Source organism: Lutjanus erythropterus, chromosome 7, assembly GCF_056507025.1.
Source record: "Lutjanus erythropterus isolate fLutEry1 chromosome 7, fLutEry1.hap2, whole genome shotgun sequence".
In the NCBI taxonomy this organism is placed as follows: Eukaryota; Metazoa; Chordata; class Actinopteri; order Lutjaniformes; family Lutjanidae; genus Lutjanus; species Lutjanus erythropterus.
The window spans coordinates 36,834,059-36,852,135 of record NC_139323.1 but is presented as its reverse complement, the minus strand read 5'-3'; positions in this window follow the sequence as shown (position 1 = coordinate 36,852,135).

Below are 18,077 nucleotides of genomic sequence, written 5' to 3'. Positions count from 1 at the left end.
CATTGTCTATCTGTCATTGAGGACGGTGTCAGCATCCAAGGTCAAATGGTCATTGTACCGTTAAGAGTCAAACTTGACGGTTGCAAAGAGCTTGCATATTCAAGGCCACAGTCCATGATGATGTAAATGCAACAGTGCAGAAAACCTCCAGTCAAAGTTGGTGGTGGAAATATTCAGCTGTGGGGCTGTTTCAAGTGACTTGCACAGGATCAGCTACACACCTGCTAGAGAGAAATACCACTGTATTCTGCAGAGGCATGCTACCCCTTCTGGCTCAGTAATATGTGTGGAAGAGGATTCATTTTCCAGCAGGATATTGATCCTGAACATGCATGGAAGCTGCTGTATACCAGGCCTGTTTGATGTCCTAGGAAGAGCAAGCACTGCTGGCTTGTGTGGCTTTGCCTCCACAGTTACTAGACCTAAACTTTACTGGAGAAAATTGGGAAAAGTCCAAAAGCGAAAAGGGGAAAACGGACAGCAAGATCACAAGACACTGACCTGGGACGCTGTCAAAGGGTTGGTTTGCCCAAATGACAAAATTGGTGTATTGTCACGTTTCTCTTGTGGTATCCTGCTGGACAGGTAGTTTTGATTCTACAACCCGAATTCCCAAAAGGTTTGAATGCTGTGCCAATCATTTTTGACATATATATAATTAAATACAGTACAAAGACAAGATACTTAATCTTCATAGTGATAAACTTAATTGTTTTTTTTATAAATATACACATTCTGAATTTGATGCCTACATGTTCCAAAAAAGTTGAGACAGAGGCACGTTTACCACTGTGTTACATCACCTTTCTTGCAACAACACTCATTAAGCACTTTGGAACTGAGGACACTAATAGTTGGACGTTTTGAAAGTTAAATTCTTTCCTGTTCTTGCTTCATATGTGACTTCAGGTGCTCAACAGTCCGGGGTCTCAGGGTCTTGGCATCGTCTTACTGAAATAAGCAGGAACGCCTCTGAAAAAGGTGTTGACTTCACAGATGTAACAGTTACCCATGATGCCATGGGTACTAACGTACCCCTGTGCCATCACAGCTTTTGGGGTCAATGCTCACAACCTCGATGGTCCTTCTCTTTAGCCTGGAGGACACAACATCCATAATCTTCAAAAACAATCTGAAAATGTGGACTTGTTAGTCCACAGCGCACTTTTCCACTTTCCGTCAGTCCATCTCTGATGACCACAGAAGTCAGAGGCACTTCTGAATATTGTTGATGTATCTTTCGCTTTGCGTGAAAGAATCTCAACATGCATTTGTAGATGCAGCAACATACTGTGTTTACTGACAACAGTTTTCTAAAGTGTTCCAGAGCCTGTGTAGTATCCTTTATTCAGTTATGTGGGTTTTTAGTGCAGTGCTACCTGAGAGGTCAAAGGTCATGGGCATTCGGTGCTGGTTTTCATCCCGTTTGTGCAGAGATTTCTCTGGATTCTCTGAATCTTTTAATTATATTATGGATCGTAGATGGTGAAGTCCTTAAATTCCTTGCAGTTTTGTGTTGAGAAACATACTGAAACTGTTGGACTATTTACCCACACAGACTGAGCCTTTCGAGGATGCCCCGTGAATACCCAGTCATACTGTTACCAGTCAGTCTGTTTACTTTTTGAATGTTCCAAATTTCATCAGTTTGAATGTCAAATATCTTGTCTTTTTATTCTATCTGATTGATTATAGGTCACAAAGTATCTGGAAATCTTTGCAATCTGTTTTTATTTATGTTTTACACGGCATCTCAAGTATTTTGGAATTTGGGTCATTGTCATTGACAGAATGCAGCACTTGCACTGATGACAGAACTTAACCCCTGTGACACTCGTGAGGTGCCGCTAGTTTCCATGCAGCCAGTAACCTGCAAGTTGAATTTCTGACAGATGGTTGTAGGACTCTTCACTGCTTTAGCCCAGTTGGAGTCCTGCACAGGTCCTGCTCTGCAAACCAGCAGCTAGCATATACTGCTGTCAGATCAAACAGTGACCCACGGGTACCCAACCTGGTACAGGACTCTAAGCCCAGTAGTATTAAATGTAGACTGTTGAAAGTGAGAGTACTGAAATGGACAACGATTAAAATATAATGAGGCAACATCGCCCTAAAATGCAATGGCCTAAACACATGTGCTTGTCTCTCATCCTCTAACTTAGTAAATTAATAGTGGCATTATGGCTTATTGGTGCTTTAAGCTACTTGGTGTCACATATTTGATTAAATAACTGGATACACACACCAGAGGCGCGACCAGCCGTGCATCGCCCCGTGCCAAAGTAGCTTACTTCAGGCTTAGCTGCCAACCTCTCGCTTTCCTCCTCCATCATTACTGGTCCCATCATCAGTGATGCTGCATGTCCCAGTCTATCTTGTTAGTGCAGATTAACCACTAATATACAGGCGGCAAAGAAGCCTCTTCATCCAATACTGTACACACATCCTCCTGATCCTGTCCTTCCTGTCTCACACGCCTGACATCTTAATCTTTATAAATACTGACTACAGGAGACCCTGCAGGCGTCGCGCTGGTCTCACTGAGTGCTCACTCTGTGGGTCATCATTAGTCCTCTAAAGAGGCACTGTGGGAGTTTTTGGTCCTGAGCAAGACGCATCACTGAGCACATGGATTATCCTGGTGCCATTATGCATCCTAAAAATTACTGGTATATGGATTGCAGTCTGATTTTGCTCCAGACTTTCAATTACAGTTGTCCAACACTGGATACAATGAAAACAGAAAACACAAAAAACACATTGGTAATACTGTGAAATCTGGTGTCATCTCATCTGATGTCTTTTAGACATAGTTCCTATTATTTCCAGACTGCCAGTAGAATTCAATATGGTGGTACAAGAAGGCAGAACTTTGTGTTTGACCCTTGAAAGAAATATTTAACAACTGGGCCTAACAGATGTTTTGTGAAAGATGGACAAATGAACTATAATGCACAATCACACATTGACTGATTGTTAAAACAGTCACAGTCAGCAGTCGTTGACATTGTTAAAATCTCTAGCCACCAAAAATGAATTCTTCTTCAAAAGCTGACTCAGCTGCTTGGCCTCTTGCACTGATCATCAGCATCATACATTTCAGTAATCCACAGTCGTGTGTGACCATGAAAACTTTAAAAACAAAGCGACCATGTGCAAAGCCATTTTAGCTTAATTAAACTGAGGCCTAATTCATTGTGTCAACTTAAGAGATTCACTCAAAATGGTGTCTGTCTCTGCTATCTAAAGGCTTTGCAGCTGGTTGGTTTACTTTTTTAATTGTTCTTTTGTACAGTATGCAAAGATTGCAATAGAATTAGGAATGTGCTGCAAAAATGCAATTTAAATTTCATTGATGTGAACTAGACTTGTGTGTGACTGTACTAAAAGATTTTTCTCAAAAGACTAAATCAAAATCAGTTGACAGAATTAACACTAGTGAGGACAATACAACACTAAATAATCCAGAGACCCAAAAATCTTGCCACAGATGGTTATATGTGTCCCTGCAGGGAGGCTTGTCAAGCTCATACGACGTGTTCATTTATTTTAATCTGACAAATAAGCATATGTGTCTCAGCTTTTTTTTCAGTTTGACGTAAATCTTTCAGTTTTCTTAACAAACAATTTCACAATACCAACAACACATATTATTAATTCACTGTTATCGCTGGAATTGTAACAAAACAGTGAGAATTTAAATAGTAGAAATTGTTTTGTATTGAGCTCCCATTAGTGATTAATGGTAACTTAAAAGAAATACAGCTTAAGATCTGTAGGGATGAAGCACCAGCAGAGATTTATTTTAACTGTTAGTCACTCTTCAGATGCATCAGATCTGCAGTTCAGCAGCTCTCCACTGGAGGGCAGTGGTACACTGTGTCTGTGGACACCAGCAGTGGATTTTAGGAACCAGAACAGGACACTGAAGTCTTCTCCCTGTCTAATGGACCTGCCTCTCGCTGTTAAAGTAATAAATAAATCTTTACATAAATTTATGTTTACGTCCACCTGTGAGTGAATCTGAAACAACCTGCTTCGTAACAGTGGCTTTCATAAAGATGCAGCATTTATGGTTCTTATTATCAGGGGTGTTGCTTAAAAATCAACATTTAACATATTTCATTTGGGACCCTGAATCAGTAATATCAAATATTTTATAATGATGAAATATACCTTGGTCAAATTAAAATAAATGAACACGTCGTACCAGCCTCCCTGCAGGGACACATATAACCATCTGCTCAAAAGATTTATTTCTGTAACTTTTGTGTACAACAAAAAGTACACAATTGAGGGACCTGGTGTTTGTAGTTTTTATCTTATTGCCAAAACAATAGCAAAAGAAATATGGCATTCCTGAAATAAATGTATATGGCCTTTAATAGTCTTTTAGTTTAAAATTTAGAAAGAAAGAAAAGAGAAAAAGAAAGAAAAAGAAAAAAAAGAAAATCCACTGAGACTGCAACTAATAATTATTTTCTTGATGAACTGATTAATATATTTGTCACTGAAATATCAGAGGATTGTGGGAAAAATGCATCAGAGTTTCACATGGCTAAAGGTTTAGCCTTTAGGCATTCATTTTTATAATTTGCCCTTTTAATGTTGTGAATTTTGGGATACATTTATGATTGTTAGTATACAGAGTTCTTTATTTTTCTAGCTATGTTCTGGATGTTGTAATGTGTCAGATAGTTAACTGTTATCCATGTCTTTTTATTGCATGCAGGAGGTGTGACTGGCTGCAGACTGATTAAATGCTTCCTGTTTAAGATTGTCACAAAATGTTTGCCTGATGAAGTTCTAGTGCAGAAATATCATAAATAAATGTAATATTGCAAGTTAGACAGTGTATGGGAGTTTACCTGCAGGTTTTTGGTCCCCCTCGTCCCTCTGATACACACCTGTCTCATCAAACAGATGTCCCAAGTGTTTTTTTGTTCCAGAGTCAAAGGTCTCGTGTTCAGTTTCAGTTTTGTACAGCCAATAATTCAAAACGCAAAGATCTTCAGTTTACTATCATGTAGGACTAAAGAAAAGAAGGACAGCTACTTAATAGAACATTTATATGAATGTTTTATAATTTTGTATCAGAATCAAATAATAAAACAAAACAGATCAGTGATCAGTGACAGGGGTGAAAAAAATAAAAAGGGCACCAGCTGTGCGTGGTGAGGCCGTACTTACTAACCTTGATATCTCACAAATAGTGAGGATTTCAAAACCAAAGCAGTGGGTAATGGAGTTGAGTTTCAAAGGCTTTCCTGCATCCTAAAGACTTTTAAATAAAATAACAAAATAATATGTACTTTTTTTTGGAAACAGATGCCTGCAGATGCCCTATAGCTGGGCACCTTAGAGGGCATTCACCCATTCAGTTCTCAGAATTGGGACAAATCATATCCTTACAAAAAAAAAAAAAAAAAAACATCCTTGTCCCAAACAAGAATTCACAACTTTTACATTTAAACAACAAATTTAAAAGATGTTTTGAAAAGCTTTCACAATCAAAAACTCATTACGTGCTTATATGATCGTCTTTGTTTTAAAATAAATTTTTAGAGAGCGTTGGCTCTTTAAAGTCATGATCCAGATGTCTGTCAACTCAGATTTTTTACATGATTTCATCAGGCATAAAAAGGTTATCTAAAGGCGGGAAATCTGCTCAAGCACTGCAGGCGTTCTATTTTTCGACAAATTAATGTAATAATGTTGCTATCAGATGTGTCTCAACCATGAAGTGTCAGCTCTGTAGCCCTAAATCAAAGCAAAATAAAAAAAAATGTGTATTTTAATTACAGTAGCATCAAGAGAACTCTTAGCAATTTAAAAAAAATAAAATGGCCGCTCACTACGACTATGCTGTGAGATGAAAAAAATGTAAGTTTGTCAGCTCTGTCAGATTTTCCATCTGACGTTGTTTAAAAACAAAAATGAATCACTGGGAGGTTGGCTTGTTACACAGTTTAATAGCCAAGAGTTTGATTTTATGTATTTTCTCAGCATAATTAGTCAAAATCCCCTCAAAGTAGTTTTGTCCCACATTTTATTTACTTTGGAAGGAACCAATCAGGGCACTTTTGCTGCCCCCTTGAGTCCACCAGTGATAATGATAGTTATGTATCTTAAAATGTAGCAGTAAACCTGATTGTATTATATATTATATATATATATATATATTATGTTATGGCTTTTAAAGGAAAAGCGAAGTAGTGCTTTTATGGAGACAGGTCTTTCCATCGCTTATCATCTTGATGTCGCATTAGCTCATTCATGGACGAGCATAAACACATGTTCATGTTTACTATATTTCAGGTACAGAGAGACCTCATCACTGTCCTTTTCTACCAGGCCTGAAGGACTTTATTTCTCCTCGAGGTTAAGTCCTGACCCTGCATTGCTGCAATAAGCTGAGAGTGAAAAAGTGTGAGAGAAAGAAAAGAAGGAACGACAGAGGGAGGGAGAGCGGCGCGATTGCTGAAGGGAAAAGAATAAGAAGACCTTTAGTCCTTGGAGGTGCGGGTCCCTCCAGTAGTTCGGGAGGTCAGCAGCAGCAGCTGTCCTGCTTGACCGACTCTGATGAAGCTGCAGATTCTCACCTGCATGAATCATCCCGCCTCCATTCTCTTCTTCCTCCTCTGCTCCCACCTGGACTCCTTTTCACAAAGAGAGGGGATTCCTCCTCTTAGGCCTCTTTCTTCAGCGCTGAGGCAATCAGACTGTTGAACACGCACAAGGAGATGAGACATTTTAAATTAGTGTTAGGAGAGGGGGAGAGAGAGAGAAGGGGAAAATGACATTTTTCATTTTCTACAATAAAAGGTACTACATTGAATTCTCGGAGCATGACAATACGGAGGAGTAAGTAATGGAATAGGAGCAGACGTGGTGTCTGTGTGTTAGTGGATAATGAGGAATTTAAAGATGTACGGTCCTCTGCTGCCATTCAATCAGACTCTCACCCCGTCGCTGTCACTGGCCCTCGTCTCAGCGCTGTCACAATACTGCACCGAGACTCAAACTTCTTCTGCACGGAGACACATTTTAGAAATTATTTCTGTAGTCACCCAGAACAGGTCTTACGGGGGTTTTGGGCATCAGCTCATCCAGTGCCGGAGCAAGTATTCAGATCACTGGCTTAAGTAAAAGTACTAATACCACACTGTAAAAATACAAGTGAAAGTCCTGTGTTGAAAATGCTACTTGAGTAAAAGTATGTAAGCATGGATGCTCTGAACTTTTCAACTTTTATTCAACAGAATAAACTACAAGGACAAGATATTTTATGTTCACGCTGATAAACTTAAATATACGCTAATTCTGAATTTGATGCAGGCAATAGATTTTTTTAAAAAGTTGGGATATGAGAAACAAAAGACTAGGAAAGCTGTGAAATGCTCAAAAACATTCAAAAGGTGAACTAGCTAATTGGTAACAGGTGATAGTGCCATGATTTTGTGAGGTTCACCACTGCGTCGGCAAAATAGTCCTACGGTTTAAAAATGTTTCTCAGCACAAGACTGCAGAAATTTATGGATTTCACCATCTACAATCCATAATATCATTAAAAGATTCAGAGAATTGAGAGAAATCTCTGCACATCAGGGGCGAGGCTGACAAGCAACACTGAATGGCTGTGACCTTTGACCCCTCAGGCAGCACTGCATTAAAAACACACACAATTGTAAAAATGATACAACACGGACTCAGGACCACTTTAGAAAACCACTGTCACGGTTTGTCGCTGGATCTATAAATGCAAGTTATGACTCAACCGTGCAAAGAGAAAGCCAAACACCAACAACATCCAAAACTCTGGCGACCTCTCTGGGTCCGAGCTCATCTGAGATGGACCGACACAAAGTGGAAAAGTGTGCTGTGGTCTGACGAGTCCACATTTCATATTGCTTTTGAAAATCATGGACGTCGTGTCCTCGGGCTTATAGAAGACAATGACAGCCCAGATTGTTGCCAGCGCTAGCTTTACAAGCCAGCACCTGTGATGGTACGAGGGTGTGTTAGTGCCCATGGCATCATGGGCATCCAGGCGACGTCTTTTGCAGGGACGTCCTTGCTTACTTCAGCAAGACAATGCCAAGACACATTCTGCACGTGTCATAACGGTGCGACTTTGAGAATTTGAAGTACTTTACTCAAGTCTTTTTTTTAGCCTTCAAGTGAACCTTGTGAGTTTGCGGTTATGACAGTCGTGTTCAGTGGCTTCCTTCCTCAGTCTCTGATATATCTCATGTTTTCCTGGACGTTATAGCAGTTAGCTAGCAATAGATAGTCGGAAATGCATGTGTTACCTTCAATAAATTACGGATATCGCTGTGTTTGGCCATTGTTGGAAACATTTGGGATAATGTATGTACATACCGGAACAACCTATATAACATGTCGAGCATTTTTAGATATTTTAATACAGAAATGTTACGGTAAATGCAGTAAAAGCATTGCCATATTCCATATGTGGATATTGGTCCCACTATCAGAGTCAGTGAGTGATAATCCATGTTAACAAGTGTTACTGGTATTACTGGTGATGAAGAGTCCAAAAAATACCAAATAAAACAAAATAACAGCCTGGAAAAAAAAAAAACTGACAGAGAATTATTCTGACGGCTTCCAAGAGTCTGACAGGAAACTGTGAGTACTTGATGGAAAAACTTAACAAAGGAGGGATTTATGTTCTGCTTAAGTATTTAGCTTCAAGGCTGTACTCAAGTAGTACTTCTATACTTCTCTGAAGTATCTAAGGACAAGTCTGAAAGTGATTTTGTACTTTCAAGACTTCTTTAGACTATTGTAAAATCAAGGTCATCCTATAGCTTAATACAGTGTGTCATATAGTTTGCAGTAATGCAAAGTGAAGTGCTGCATAATACAAGATGTGGTTTGTTCTGTACTGCTGGACGCTCATGTCTTTATGAGAAGTTTCCAGGAGAGGATACTATCAAGGTCCTCAGAGGAGTTTACTCTTGAGAGTTCAGAAAAATTACTCAAGGACAATTTTTTAGGCTGTTTCACTGTTTCAAATTCTTAAATCCTTTGTTTTAAGACAAAAAATGAATTAAAAGAAATGGATTTCATATTTCTCCACTAAAATAATGTTCCTGGTTCTTCTGTAAGGATCGCATTAGCAGTTTGAGTTGGTGTAGTAATCCGAGACTTCAGTAGCCTTAACATGTCGGTAGCTATCTGGTGACAAGTACTGCTGAAATATTGAACTGAAAGGTGCAAAGGAATCAGGATGTTTGTGGAGCTGTAACGCACGAAGGCTCACAGTATGGAGATAAAACTTACTAGCCAGCTACATGAGACATATTTGGTGGCCTCAAAGTAACTTTTTGTAGCCACAGGCCACCAGACCATGGGACCCTTCAAGTATAAGCAGTTACAGACAATAAATGAAATGAATGAATGAATGATATAGAAAAGTGTCTCAAAACCATAACGGAGTGTAACAACACATGGTTAATTATTATTTTATTTTCTAAAAAGGACTGCTTTCTTTTGCAGCTGTACATACATAATTTAAGCATTCATCACCAAAGACTGAGATCATTGCTGGCTACTTTTATCTTTAATTTAGGAAGGAAAGAAGAAAAACTGTAACTTAAATGGAAAACAAAAATAATAAGATCTGGTATCCTCACATCCCTAGTTTATAATAATAATCATAAATTTGTTTTGTAGATCATAAATGTGAACCTTTTGAACGTAGGATGTAAAATACTTATTCTAACATGCCAGTGTACATAGAGAATATAGAAGCATTATTCCTTCTTATAAACTGCAGGCATCAAACATTGAAGCATGTCAACACAATAGTATGTCTTCAGGGTTTTGCGCGGTCCTCACCCTCTGTAATAATAACAACCATAGTATTTGTAAACTATAGTATGTCATTTAGAAACATTATGTAGTGACATCATCACAAAGCGGCACGGTAATTTCAACTTCAGCCCTCAAGCGTAAGGAAAACCTGTCAAGCACTGGAGGGCCCAGAAATATTCTTTACTGTTACAACTATAAACACTGTTTTGACATAATTGCTGCCCTGAGAGAGCACGAAGTGGAGAGTGAACCCTTATTTATTAGAGTCTTAACATCCCCCACGGGGCCGCTTTCCTCCCAGTGAGCAGTCATTAGTGAGCACACACACAGCAGGACGCCCCGAGACAAAATGCAAACATCATTGTTCTGCGTATCCTCCGAGTTGTTCCTCACAGCCTAATGGCATAATGTGTTTTTATTTCTTTCATTTCATTTCTGAAGAGGCATTCGGTGTTCAGGATTTGCGTGTGCCCCGCACCGGCTGTTCTTTAATATAAAATGCGCAAAGCTTAAAACAGAACAGTTTTTGACAGCACTATTGTCAGTAGGTGAGCACTCTCTTCTGTCTTTCCTAGCAGCCAGGCAGTTTTTAATTTCACACAATGTCAGGATGTCACCTTCGAGTGTTCAATTCAGTTCCAATTTAGATTTTTTTTTTCCATCTAATGAGTTTGGATGTTTTTTTTTTTTTTCCCCTCCACTCATTATTGATTCAGAGCGATGAAGAGGCAGGAGTTCAGGTTGGAGAGAGGCTGCACAGCCAGCCATCAGAACATCCTTCAGCGTGCGTGGATAAAAAGGATGAATGTTCTGGAAGTGTTCAAGGCCAAAGTGAGAGATGAGAGGAATCTGTTGATTTGCTAATGGAGCAGAGGTGGCAGAGAATATACAGTACCCTGTGCACAAAAACACTCTTCCTCTGACCTCTTTTTTTTTTTTTTTTTACCCTTTTTACACCCGGCCTGCTCTCCCCTCCTCTCCTCTTCCAATTTTGCTTTTTTTTCTCCCTCTCTTTTTGTCCATGCACAGATAAATATTCTAGTCACCACTTATGACTGATATTTTCCAAGCCTTCAGCATCCAATTGTTACATCCTCAGCTAGTCTGAAGATGCAGGGACAAGCACATTGTACACCCGAAGGAAATTTCCCTCCAACAACAAAATTACACTTGGATACAAAACAAGCATGCGCGCCCAAGTATACAAATGTATGCCACAGCACACACATATGGAGCATACTCTCCCCGGTACACAAGTGCATATTAGCATACACACACACAGTTAGACACACATACAAATAGATGTTCTCACAAAGCTTGCAAATTCCATTACACTTCAAAAACTCCCCTCAAAAAAAGGATTTGGGTTAATTTAGTAAACACAGGGTCAGAGCTGCCACAAGAGCTGAGAGAAGGTGAGGTGCGTGTGTGTGTGTTTGCATGTGTGCATGTGCATGTGTGTGTGTGTAGGGGGAAGAAACGCTGACTGTGTGAAGCAGAGAGTCCTGGCAGCAGCAGCAGCAGCAGCAGCAGCAGCAGAGGCAGCAGCGGCAGTCTAAACCCAGCCACTCTCTCCAGAGATAGCGCTTCTTTCTCATTTGCTCTGGCCCTATTTTAATAATAGCTGTGCATAAGTAATTTCTAAAAGGCCAGGCAGGCACATGGGCGTGGGTGGGGGGAAATTAAACTCATTTTATCTGTGAGCAGGTGGATTCCTATTTATCATTAACATGCATAGAATTTGCACAATGTTATTTCTTGCTGCTGCTACTGATGGAACGTCATCCAAATAATGTCGGAGGAGGGTCTGCCATTTTTTTTTTTTCTTTTTTTTCCCCCCGCTTATGCTGGAGTGAAATTCATAGATAAAAGTACTAGGGTTTTTTTCTCGCAATTTTCTGCAAACGGAAACTAATTCTGGGAAGCTTCTTATTACAGTGCCGGCTCATTTGGTTTGCATTAAAAGGGGGACAGGAGCGACATTAGGATTTCTGCCAGATTTCCAGGAGATGCTCCAACATTTGCTCTTATATCATTAGTAACGCCCCTCTCCCCCCCCTCACTACTTACAGAAGCCCTTTTCCTCTTTTAACTTGCATTAAACAATCTCTGCTCATTATTGGCCCAATAATAAAACTGGAATATATTTGACTTCCTGATTTAGATCCTATCAAAATATTGGAATGTAAATGTGTAATTTTGAACGCATGATATGGAGGTTAATAATTGCTGGATAATCTTTGTGTTATTTTAGCATAATTCAACAGCAGGATTATTTGTCATTTTTTAAAATTAGGATTGTGCTTTTTAATTTGTTTTGGATTGTTAATCTTTTTTTTTTTTGCTACAGCATGGCTGGAGCTGTTTCTAGTTTATCCAATTCTGTCCTCAAAACCCACTAAAATATGTTATTAGTCTGACTATTGCTGCCATTCTTATAAATATATATATTTTACTCTTATGCAACTAAATACTATTTTCATATCTCAATTAACTGATTGATTCTTTGGCATATAAATTGTTAGAAAGCAGTAAAAACAATGTACTGACATCCACAAATTGTCCAACTGTCCAACCAACAGCCAAAAACCCAAAGATATTCAGTTTACAGTGATATTCAAGAAAGAAATGCATCAGCTCATCACTTCTGTGAAGCTGAAATTGTCATTTCTGCATAAAAAAATATCAAGCATTGTTTAGTCTGACTATTGCTGTCATTCTTATTAACATATGTATGTATTATAGTCTCATGTATCTTATAATATCTTTTTTTATGGCCAACTGTCAAAAACCCAAAGATCTGCAGTTTACAGTGATATTAAATAAAGAAACTCATCAACTCATCAATTTTAGGAAGCTGAAATTGGCATTCTTGCATAAAAAATGTAAGCATTGTTTAGAATTATTCAAAATGTGTTATCAGTCTGGCTGCTGCTGTCATTCTAATCAAAAATATTTATATTTTACTTCATGTTATATATGTATTTGGGCTGCAACCAACAATTGTTTTTTTTTCATTTTGTCAGAAAGAAAGATGAGCATTGTTTTAAATTACTCAAAACTGGTTAGGTTTCAATAAAACAGAAGGAGGGAGTGCTTCTTTATGAGTTAAAACAATTCTCCCATTTCTCAAGCCAAAAAAAACATTTATAAAGCCACTGAATTATCTAAAAAATGCTTTGTCGCAAACATGACATGACATCCACATCCACAAATGTGTTGTTTTGTCCTACACATAGCCAAAACCCAAAGATGTTCAGCATCTATGATTGTATGGGGGTATGTTAGTGCCCATGACATGGGTAACTATTACACCTGATGCCCCCACTGATGCTGAAACAAGGTTTTGGAGCAACACGTGCTGCCATCCAGATGCCTTTTTCAGAGACGTTGCTGCTCATTGCATCAAGGCAATGCTAAGACACATTCTGCATGTGTTTCAACAGCATGGCTTCATAGTAAAAGAGTTCAGGTACTAAACTGACCTGCCTGCAGTCCTGACCTGTCTCCCATTTAAAATGTGTGGTGCGGTGTGGTACCGCAAACTGTTGAGCACTTAAAGTCATATATCAAGCAAGAATGAGAGAGAATTTCACTTAGCCAGTTGTCAAAATCTCAAATATGTTCAGTTTACAGTGATATTAAAGAAAAAAACCAGCACCAACTCTTCACTTTTGGGAATCTTAAATTGACAATTTTGCTTAAAAATGTAAGTATTTTTTAAAATTACAATTCATCAAAATAGTTGCAGACTAAAATGAGTAATTGTCGTAGCTTTAATGCATAATTTGAAATGAATATTATTAAAGACCAAACCACATGGACTGTAAGTGACTTTTTTTTTTTATATCCCTCCATGTCATCTCTGCATCCCCGTCCATGTTGTTGTCATGTAGTGGAACAACATCACACGCCACACTTTGCAGAGGGGGATCATGGGAGATCCGTCTGCAGGCGGGATTAGACTCGCCGTTCCGGGCGATGAGGAGCGAGATGATGATGTGCGTCTCTGTCTCCTTTTCTCTCCCCTGACAAATAACAGCATGGCAGCTCATGGCAGCCCCACAGCTCCTGACAGCCATCCAAGCAGCCAAGCAGGCAGGCAGTCAGCCATTGTTTTGTAATGTGTTTCACTCTGCCAGCGCTGATCCTTGCTAAGGTACTTACCACGCCATTGTTGTCTAAGTATGCTATTTTCTGGCTGGGCACCTCCACTATAGAATAGGGTGCTTTCTTTCTTTCTTTCTTTCTTTTTTTTTTTTTTTTTCCAAAAGAGAGGTTTGTTACAGTCACCGTCATGCTAATCCTGCTGTGTGATATGTATATGTGTCAACACAGAGAAAGAGAGAGGGAGAGAGGGGAGTCTTAACCCGACAGACAAATGGTGTGAATGGCAGAGAGGCAGATAGACAGACAAGTCCCATTCACTCCACACTGTCCTCCATGACACCAAATTACTGTTTATCAAAATAAGACGAGCAGTATAATAAGGATACTTTAGGAGTGTATCGTCTAATGCGTCTTGAATGTGTACAGGCCTCGTGGTGTTTCTACAGCAACATTCACCCGGCAGTCAGATTAACAGAGCGGGTCAGAGGAGGACTACTAGCTGCTGCAGTGATTGATTGTTAGCAGTGATCTGGAGGTAAAGTAAGACTCTTTTGTGATGTAATATTGTGAATAGCATATCTGAAGCAAGGAAAAAGAACAGTGCCATTGTTTACTTCTGAAATCTTTTTTCATTCTTCATTCTTTGCCATTTTGGAAAGTGCAGTCGCTTTTTCTTACTGAGAGTTAAGATATAAGGAGATTTATTTATTATTCTATTCTTTGATTGATTGATTAGAAGACTGTAGAGGATGAATTTAGCAGTCCCACAGCCCAAGGGAAGTTGCTGCTCTTCAGTCCGGTGGCACGTCAGCAGATACTCATGTATCTCTCGCCTGCTGTCAGCGGGGTGAACAAGCTGGGGTCGGTATTGTCTTTTAGCATTATGAGAAGTTTCATACCACTCATGTCTGTACAATCAATGCTGAGCTACAGCAAGAAGTCAGTTGGATTATCTTAGCATTAAGACTGGAAACAGGGGCAAAGAGCACCCAGCCAAGAAACTGTCTGGCACATAACCCCGTTTACACCTTGATGATATATGGATCAATCAAAAAAGAAATAAAAATTTAAAGGATCCATGTGAAGGATGCAGTGGCACCTAACTGTGGGCTTGCAGATTGCAGATACCTTGCCTCACCCTCCCCTTCCAAACATGTAGGAGAACCCAGGAGGGGACCCTGAAATTAGGAATAGGTCGCCAGTTCCTTTAGGCCAGTTGTGAGGCTTGAAAATTGTATGTTAAGGAATTAACTGCCATAAACAATACCCTTTTTGAGCAGGAATGTAGCCTTGATTTTAGATATAATGAGGTATGAGTCACCCATCACCAAGGGCGTAGAATTGGACAGGGCCTACCAGTGTCCATGGTCTACTGAATTGTCCCTAGCAATAATTTTGTTTTAAAAAAAGATTAAATATAACCACTGTTGCTGGACAGTGTAAGCTCATTAGTGAGATTCAAACCTTGCAGTGGTTGGGTCCAGTGTCTTCTATAGCCACTGCCAAAATGTTTAATATATGAACTGACAAATCTAGCAAGTCATTCCGACCATTTGGCAGCGTGAGGAAAATAAACTAATTTATTATTTTGTACTTTTGCAATTTATGTGTGCTGTAATCTTAGTCAGTGCTTCTCTGGCAGCAGCAGAGCGTCTTTGTCTCCCCTCACACTGTGCTCTAGGGAGACTGAGAGATTTTTATCATGGTCACAGAGACACTATGTCTCTGTCACTCTGAAACTTTGCGACAACAGGCAACCGAAGAACAGGCAGACAATACAGAAGCACCTCGTACCCCTGGTCAAAGCTGCAGCTGGGACATCAACCGTGACATGAAATATCTGCCTCTGCCTCAACCCATAGTTCAAATGCGATGTCACAGCTCTCTCTACTCTGTCCGAACATGTGGTGAAGATATTAAAGAAAAAATCCTTCTATTTATTTTTTGCATAACAAAACACCAAAACTATAAATACTGACTCTAAATGAAGCTTTAAAACATCTGATCATGTGTAATTTATGTAAAATAATATAATGTAAACTCATCAGGTAGGCCCTTCATACCGAGGACAGCGTCCCTTTGATGCAGCACTGACCACATTTTAACTGCTGCACTTGTCTCTGTTGTGTGATGCATCACTGCACAATCTCCACTTTAATTAATCATCACTCTGAGACCTTTTATTTTCCCATTTCTGGTCAAGTGTGCATATTTCACTCGCCCATTCTGACGGTGGAACAGAAAATCTGCGGGCGCATTAATAAGCCTAATATAGAAACATATTTGAACCCTGGTCCTCCACTAAGTAGATTATAAACATTTATTATAGCATGTTATCATAATATCCTGCACAGCATATTGCAAAACTTCTGTGGGCCAGTTTTTCTCCCGGTGCAGTGGAAGATCATAGTTAATTCAGCAGCGTTATGGTAATGTAGAGGTCCCTATCGGTCCCAGCATCACACATACTAACAAGCTTAGGATAAGCCCAGCCTGGAATGGTATGAGGTTTGAATTTCTGGAACCACCGCGGTCTCTGCAGCCAAATCTCACTTCAGCAGAAACCAGTGGGGTGATTCCTCTGCTTAAAAAATTAGTGCTAGTGCATATATATTTTTTTGCAAGGAGAGGAGGTTTTGGTACCTTGTGAGGAGAAAAATGCACTGTATGTAGAAAAAAAAAATATTTTAAGGATGGCAAAAATCGTCTTGAGAGGGCTAATCAGCTGGCAACTCTGAAAAGCCTGTAATGTGCATTAAGAGATTTATACACAGCGCAGAGGTAAAGCCTCGCAACATTGTTGACTCATTTAAAGATGCCAACATCTCAACTTTGTGCACTGTTAACAAATGCACACATGTTAAGTTGGTGTACTCTGCACTTCTCCTGTCTCTGTAAATCGCAGTGTATCTGCCATAAGCATGTTATGCCCCAGGGCTCATCAGTACCATGTGATCCCAGGCAGGGGCTGCCACTGTGAGACAACATGCTAAATCCTGTTTGTGAGACTTGGCTGCTCTCAGCTCCTTAGACTAATCTAACCACCCTCAACCTCGAGCGCGGAGAGAAGGGCGTCTGTCGATCCGAGCAGAGAGGAGAGCGCAGGAAGAAAGGAGCTGGGTGCGCTGGGCCAGATGCATTTCTGTGCATTCACATTTCAACTATCAGGTTAAGGAAACGGGGTAGGTTGCAAATGAAAAGTGCAAAGTTAGTTTTCATGAAATAAAGCATTTTTTTTAGCAGAATGCAAACTGCAACAATGAAGGAACTTTCATGGAGTATTTATAATTTAGAACGATTTCCAATACAGGTGACACAGGTTATGAAAAGGCAACTAATGAAGCAACCATGAAGCGGATTGTGTGGTCTAGCAAAGGGACAGCTCACCCCAAAATCAAAAGTACATATTTTCCCTCGGGCCTGTAGTGCTGTTTATTCATCCAGGTGATTTTGGTATGAGTTGCAGAGTTTAATATAATGGAACCTCTTTTAATATTATCACGCCAACGCAGAAGAGTTGCTCCAGTGTAACACAACTGGAAAAACCGACACGAATGACTGTAGCTGTCAGATGTGTACTGAACCTCAAAGGACAGATCAGGACTGCATATAACTGTCAATCCACAAGAGCTTCATGTTGTCTTTTCGAGAGTAAAAAAACGCAGCGATTAGCTAAATTTGGGTTTAGGTCCAAAGAAAAATACCCAAGGTGAGGTCTCTAAATGTCTTCAAGAACACTTGAAGAATTCTTTTGTCGAGGGTTCTTCATAATATTAACAGGTTCTTGGTAAACCCCCACCCAGTGGGTTCTAGATAAAACCCTTGATATTAAAAAAAAGCTTGCCTTGGAATATAAAACGTTCTTGGTAGATGGGTTGTAGGTATATGAATATGAAAGGGTCTTTGGTAGAAGAAGGGTGCTCCTTGATTCTACTGAGAACCTTTTTCATATTCCAAGGATCTATTTTATCTAGAACACACTCAGGGGGTTCTACCCAGAACATTTTTATATTCCAAGGGTTTTATCTTAAACCAACCAAGGGGATTCTACTGAGAACCTGTTTATATTCCAAGGGGTTTTACCTGCAACCAACCAAGGGATTCTAGCGAGAACCTTTTTATAT